Source organism: Chrysochloris asiatica, unplaced genomic scaffold (genome assembly GCF_000296735.1).
Source record: "Chrysochloris asiatica unplaced genomic scaffold, ChrAsi1.0 scaffold00067, whole genome shotgun sequence".
In the NCBI taxonomy this organism is placed as follows: domain Eukaryota; kingdom Metazoa; phylum Chordata; class Mammalia; order Afrosoricida; family Chrysochloridae; genus Chrysochloris; species Chrysochloris asiatica.
The window spans coordinates 7,301,000-7,309,013 of NW_006408585.1; the positions used below are offsets into that span (position 1 = coordinate 7,301,000).

General features: G+C 41.7%; 1 pseudogene; it reads left to right on the forward strand.

Moving 5' to 3' along the window:
* Positions 1–309: 309 nt before the first annotated feature.
* LOC102818396 lies at positions 310–866 on the forward strand (annotated as a pseudogene).
* Positions 867–8,014: the final 7,148 nt, after the last annotated feature.

The window sequence follows — 8,014 nt, forward strand, 5'->3', positions numbered from 1 at the left end:
ATCAAACCCATCAGTTACTCTTCAGAAACCCTATACAGGGTCACTATGAGCTGGAACTGACTCAATGGTTCTTAGCAACAAATAATAGGTAAAACATTGAACAACACAAGAAGCATCAAAAGAAATGGAAGGAACACACAGCATCACTGTACCAAAAAGATTCGGAGGTATTGAAGGAAGAAGTCCAAGGCATTAGCAAAAAACAAGGCTCCAGGAGTGATGGGGAACAAATAGAAATCTTTCAACAAACTGATGCAGCGCTGGAGGTGCTTACTCATCTATAGCAAGAAATCTGGAAGAGCCTTCCCCATGGCGTGACACCTGGCTGCCAATTCTGCCTTCTCGCCCCCATCAGGTGGTGGAGGCGAAGGGCCTGGAAGGTTGGGGCCAGACCCAGAGGGAACTGACCCTCGGACCTGGCTGAGCATCTAACGCAATCCCGGTGGGCCAGAAATTGAGTCAGGGGTTGGACAGGGTGGTGAAATGTGGGGCATCCCCCCGTGTTCCTTGTAGTACAAGTTCTGTGGAGGCATGTCGTACTGTGGAGCTCAGGTTGGTGTGGGACTGCTTCCCCAAGGCGGCTCAGAGATCCCTCAACCTGAGGGTGAGGTGGGGGCTGGAGTTGAGAGCAACTCCTAGGGGGCCTTCCTGGTGCTCCATGCTATCCCACCTGGTGCCTTGAAGCTGAACACGGAGAAGATGGAAGAGAATCACTAGGAGTCACAAGACATCAAAACTAGACAGAAAGACCTCAAGCAGCTTGCTAAGCTGTTAAAAACAAGAGGATCACCAAGGGGTATATACCCAGGCTGATGTGGGGTTCACCCTGGGAAGTTGTTCAGCCAAACGATTATCTGCCGTTTTGAGGCTCTTCAGCTCAGCTTCAAAAATAATGTGTAAGCTGAGGCCCCTGTTACAGTAATGGGTGGAGGAGGCAGACAACAATGAAAACCTCCAGGAGATAGGCAAAACAGAGACCCTCCTGCAGCAGGCACTAAAGAGAAAGTGGACAAGCACTGAGAACCGAGTAAGAAGCAGTCTGGAGAACCTGTTCATGCAGTGAGCGCTCCAAACCATCGTCACTGCAGGCGACGTGCCACAGTGTCCAGCAGCTCCAGCTTGAGAAAGAGTGGCCCCAGTATGGTTCTGTAACTGGCGTTAAAAAGGCAAACGATCCTACCAAGAGGATTTTGAGGCTGCTGGGTCTCTTTTCCCAGGGGCACAAGTGTCGTTTCCTCTGGCACTGGGGCCCCATTTAGGCACCGCAGTCTATGGAGGCCCTCAGAGCAAAGGGGAGAATCTGGGGAGACAGGACCCTGGGCTTTGTACCGGAGCTGTCGAGGTTAACTTCTTCTTCCACTAAAGGAAAGAAGGAATTGGGAACACAAAGGGTGGGAGCAGGAGATTTGAGGAGTAACTGGTTGCAGGGAAGGTGAAATTCAGTGATGCTCTTCATTTTAGTTCCCACATCACTTACCATTTTGTTCTTAAAGAAAGAAAGCTGGGAGACAGTGAAAAAGAAAAGAAAAGAAAGTTACTCGGCTAGCCAACGGGAAGAGATCATATTTGTGCTCATTCCAAAGAAAGGTGATCCAACAGAATGCAGAAATTATCTACCCAAATTATTACACACCAAAGTAATATTTTGCTGAAGATAATTTAAAAAATGATTACAGCAGTACATTGACAGGTAACTGCCAGAAATTCAAGCAGGATTCAGAAAGGATGTGGAATGAGGAATAAGATTGCTGATGTCATATGGCTCCTAGCTGAGATCAGAGAACGTCAGAGAGATGTTTACTTGTGCTTTATTGATTATGCAAAGGCATTCAACTGTGTGGGTCACAACAGATTATGTATAACATTGCAAATAATGGAAATTCCAGAACACTTAATTGTGCTCATGGGGAACTGGGATAGTGAGTGGTTTAAAATCAGGAAAGGTGTGCATCAGAGTTGTATTCATTCACCATACTTATTCAATCTATAAATTAAGCAAATAATCTGAAAAGCTGGACTATGAAGAAGATCACAGCTTCAGGATTAGAGGAAGACTTCTTAACAACCTGTGATATACAGATGACACCACTTTGCTTTCTGAAAATGAAGAGAAGTTGATGAATTTACTGATGAAGATCAAAGGCTACAGCCTTCAGCATGGATTATGCCTCAAAATAAAGGAAACAAAAATGCTCACAACTGGACCAATAAATAACTGGATTATAAATGGAGAAAATATTGAAGTTGTTAAGGATTTCATTTTACCTGTTTCCTCACTCAATGCCCATGAAACAGCAGTAAAGAAATCCAATGACACATTGCATTGGGCAAATCTGCTGCAAAAGACTTCTTTAAAGTGTTAAACAAAGATGTTACCTTGAGAACTAAGGTCACCTGACCCAAGCCATGGTACTTTCGATTGTCTCTTATGCATGCAAAAGCTGGACAATGAGTAAGGGGCACAGAAGAATTGATATATTTTGAGCCATGGTGTTGGTGAAGAATATAAAATATATCATGAACTACTAGAAAAACAAACAAATCTGTCTTGAAAGAAGTACAACATCCTTAGAAGAAAGGATGGGGAGATTTTGTCTCACATATTTTGGGTATATTATCAGGAGATACCAGTCCCTGGGTGACTGGTGAAGTAGAGGATCAGCGAGAAAGAGGAAGACTTTCAATGAAATGGATTGACCCAGTGGTTACAACAGTGGGTTCCAACATCGCAATGATTGTGAGGATGGTGCACGCCTGGCAGAGTTTCATTCTGTTATACTTAGGGTCACTATGATTTAGAACTAACTCAATGACACCTCACAAAAACAACTAGATGACTTAGTTTAATTTACCCTATTTTAAAACTTTTTATGAATGGAATCATACCAAAGATCTTGTTTCTTTCATTCATCATTATGCTTGTGAGCTTTATTCCTTTTACTATCGAACTATTTTGTTTATATTCATTGTTGTATAGTGTTACATTATAAGATTACAACATATGATAGTATTGTTGCTGGATGCCATTGAGTCAGTTCCAACTCATAGCAACTATATGTACAACCAAAGAAAACACTGCCCAGTCCTGTGTCTTCCTCACAATTGTTATGTTTAAGTCCATTGCTGCTGTCACTGTGTCACTCCATCTCATCGGGGGTCAACATCATCTGTTTTTCCATCTTTTAATCCATTTTAATCCTGTCTACTGTTGATGACCATCCTTGTCTGCCAGTGTGTCATACTGTGGAGTCTTGTGTGTTCCTGTGATTCTGTAAACTATGCCACAGTGTTTTAAATACCAGCAGGGTCACCCATGGTAGACAGGTTTCAGCTGAGTTTCCAGGCTAAGACAGACTAGGAAGAAGGAGAGACAGACTACTTCCGAATACCAAACATGTGATCCAGATGTATTGGGAACTACTTACTGGTGATTGGAATGCAGAAGTTGAAAACAAAGAGGAAGGGTCAATAGTTGGAAAATATGGCCTTGATGATAGAAATGATGCCACAGATGGCATGATAGAATTCTGCAAGACCAATGACTTATTCATTATAAACACCTTTTGAAACAACATAAAAGACAACTATACACATGGACTTTACCAGATGGAATATACAGAAATCAAGTTGATCATATCTGTGGAAAGAGACGATGGAAAAGCTCCATATCATCAGCCAAAACAAGACCAGGGAACAGACCATCAGTTGCTCATATACAAGTTCAGACTGAAGCTGAAGAAAATGAAAACAGGTCCACAAGAGCCAAAATATGATCTTGAACATGTCTCATCTGAATTTAGAGATCATCTCAAGAACAGAGTTGCATTAGATCAGGAGTGGGGAACATTTTTCCTTCCAAGGGTCATTTGGCTATTTATAACTTCATTCACAGGCCATACAAAATTATCAACTTAAAAATTAGCCTGCCAACAAATACTTACAGCAAGAATCATTCCCACCCCATCCACACACAGAGTAGACAGGGATGGGCAACTTGGACATTGGCTACCCAAAATGGGGGGGGGGGGGCTACAAAGGCAAGAAGTGACTGGCTTGCAAGCTTTCAAGAGGGAACCTAGAGCCAGGGGGCCTTGAGGAGGGCAGAATCTCCAGTGAGTAGTATCCAATCTGTCTAAGCGGAGCTGATGAAATGAAATGCAGATGGGTCTCTTGAGATACAATAGTGAATAATTGTTATCAGGACTGATTGTGAGGGTTGGAAATGTAAAGGTAGATGTTTTATAGCAAGGAAGGGAGTGATTAACTTTCCAGTCTAGGAGCGGAGGTCCCTAGGACCATCAACAGAGAAGAGAGGAGAGCGGGACCCTACCCAGAGAAGCAGCGATGTCTGAGATGGAGGCAGAGACAATGATGTGGAGCAATGGAGCAGCTGGGGACTTTAGATCCAGAGAGGGAGAGGGAGAGGGACTGTGTGCTGAAGACTGGGGGGGGGGGGGGGGGGGGGGGGGGGGGGGGGGGGGGGGGGGGGGCGGGGAGAGGTAGTGTAAGGGGCAGGCTTGCAGGGTATAACCTTTGGTTGGTTGATGATGCATGGAAGGGATTATAACCATGGCAATGAAACAATATATGATAGAATGAATGTAAAACTAATGTTCTCCCATGTAAACTATCATATAATTCACAATAAAACATTAAAAAAAAAATTAGCCTGCTAATGTGATGTCTGGAATTATGGTTGCCTTGGCAGGGCCACAAGTTCTCCACCCCTGCATTACACACTAATGACCGAGACCAAAAGAGTTATGGGATGACATCAAGAACATCATAGAGAGAGAAAGCAAAAGGTCATTACGAAAAGAAGTAAGGAAAAGACCAAAATGAAAGAGACTCTGAAACTTGATCTCCAGTTTAGACATGCTAAAGCAGATGGAAGAAATGAGGAGATAAAAGAACTGAACAGAAAATTTCAAAGGGCAGCTTGAGAAGACAAAGTCAAATATTATAATTAAATGTGCAAAGACCTAAAGTTAGAAAACCAAAAAGGAAGAATATGTTCAGCATTTCTCAAACTGAAAGAACTAAAGAAAAAATTCAAGCCTTATCTTGAAATATTGAAGGATTCTGATGTGGCACTGTGGGATGATACGCTGGGCCACAAGGCCAGTTTGAACTGCCTTTGAACTACCCAGAGTTGCTATGAGTCTGAACCGACTCCACGACACTTAACAACTACAACATGGGAAAAATCTTGAATGATGTAGAACGAATCAAAAGAAGATAGAAGGAATACACAGTGTTAATGTACCAAAAGACATGGTCAATACTCAATCATTTCAAGAGGTAGCATCTGAACAAGAGCAAATGATACATAAGAAGTCCAAAGTATACTGAAGGCATTCGCAAAGAACAAGCCTCCAGGAATTGATGGAATACAAATTGAAATCTTTCAACAAACCAAGGCAACACTTTAGGCACTCACTCATATATGCCAAGAAATTTGAAAGATAGCTCTTTGGCCAACTGATTAGAATAGATCCATATTTGTGCCATTCCAAAGAGCGATAACTGAATGAAATGCAGAAATCACTGGACAATATAATTAATATCACTTGCAAGTAAAATTTTGCTAAGGATATTTTTTTAGATGGCTGCAACAATATATTGACAGGGAGCTACCAAAGGTTCAGGAGCTACCAACGATTCAGATGGGGATGTGGAATGAGGGATACCATTGCTGACATCAGATGGATCTTGGCTGAAAGCAGAGAATACCAGAAAGATGTTTACCTGTGCTTTGTTGACTACACAAAGGCTTTCAATTGTGTGACTCATGACAAGCTATGGACAACATTGTGGAGAATGAGTATTCTGGAACATTTCATTGTGCTCATGAGGAACCTGTACATAGACCAAGCAGTCAGTCAAACAGAGCAAGGGGAAACTGTTCTGTTTAATATCGGGAAAGGTATGTACCATGGTTGTATTCTTTCACCATACTTATTAATCTCTATGCTGAGCAAATCATCTGAGAAGCTGGGTTATTTGAAGAAAAACATAGTATCAGGATTGGTTGAGGAGTCATAATACCCTGTGATACGCAGATGATACAACTTGGCTTGTTGAAAGCAAAGAGTACTTAAAATACTGACGAAGATTAAAGATCACAGCCTTCTGTATGGATTGCACTTCAGTGTAAAGAAAACAAAAATTCCTCCCCACTAGATCAATAAATAACATCAAGATAAATGGAGAACAGATTAAGTTATCAAAGACTTCATTTTACTCAGATCAATCATCAACACTCATGGAAGCAGCAGTCAAGAAATCAAATTATGTATTGCATTATGCAAATTTGCTGCACAAGACCTCTTTAAAATGTTCAAGCATAAAGATGTCAGTTTGAGAACTAAGATGCACCTGACCCAATCCATGGCATTTTCACTATCCTCATGTGCATGTAAAAGCTGGACAATGAATAAGGAAGACAGTAAAAGATTTGATGCATTTGAGTTATGGTGTTAGAGGAGAATATTAAAAGTACAATGGACAATCAGAAGTATAAACATAGCTGTATTGGAAGAAGTACAAGCAGAATGTTCCTTAGAAGCCAAGATAGCCAGATTTCATCTCTCATACTTCATATTATCAGGATGTCAGCTTGAAGACTAAGGTGCTCCTGACCCAAGCCATGGTATTTTCAATAAGCTCATATGCATGTGAAATTGGACAGTAAATAAGGAAGACCATAGAAGAATTGATGCTTTTGAGTTATGGTGTTGGAGGAGAATATTGAAAGTGTCATGGACTGCCCATAAAACCAACAGATCTGTGTTGGAAGAAGTGCAGCCAGAGTGCTCCTTGGAGGGCAAGATGGCCAAACTTCATCTCTCATACTTCAGACATATTGTCAGGAGGGACCAGTCGCTGGAGAAGGATGTCATGCTGGGTAAGGTGGAGGGTCAGAGAAAAAGAGGAAGACCCCCAACGAGATGGATTGGCCAAGTGGCAGCATTGATGGATTCAAGCGTGGCAACAGTAGTGAGGTTGGCCCAGGATCAGGCAGTGTTTCGTTCTGCTGTGCATAAGGACGCTATGAGTCAGCACTGACTCGATGGCACCTAACAACAATCGGGAGGGACCAATCCCTGGAGAAGGACATCATGCTTGATAAAGTGGAAGGTCAGTAAAAAAGAAGACCTCCAGTGAAATGGATTGGCACAGTGGCCACAACAATGGGCTGAAGTGTAGCAATGATTATGAGATTGGTGCATGACCAGGCAGTGTTTCATTCTGCTGTGCATAAGGTTGCTATGAGTCGGTACCGACTCCATGGCACTAACAGCAACAATTATTAATGAACATTTTTAGTGTTCTTTGGTTTTGGTAAATAGGTATAATACTACTACAAACATATTTATGGTATATATGGACTCCTGGTGTGGCGCTATAGAATAAGCACTGGACTGCTAACCACAAAATTGGAAACACTGCACAGGGTTGCTATGAGTTGGAAACAACTTGACAACACTTAATAATAAATGTGCCAATAATTTCTTCAGGGTATATATGCATAGAAGTGGAATTTCTGGGTTATAGGGGATGATGGATCTCTCCAACTTTATTAGTTAATGTCAAAGACATTTGCCAATTTACTCTCCCACCAGCAGTTCCCATTGCTCCATGTGAGCAGATGTGTTTTCATTATTCAGTTAGCGAGGCATTTGTGGTCAGTGATTTTATATAGTGATATTTTTCCCTTTGGTTCTATGGATTTATGCACCCCAGATCAGAATCATTTCTCTGGAAGGAAAAGGGTATGGCAGGCTCAACTTGTCCATCTCTGACTCTGTGGCCTTTCATCGCTGTGATTTCACTTATTTTAAGAAGTGGCTATTCTCTTTGATCTCATAATTTGATGTTTCCCCAGAGAATTTCAAGTCACTTCAAAAAGAACAGAAAAGACAAATCCAAAATCATAAATATTTGTTTTGTGCTAGTGCATATTTCATGAGTTTAGCTATTTTAAGAAACATAAGCGTGGTATGCCTTTAAG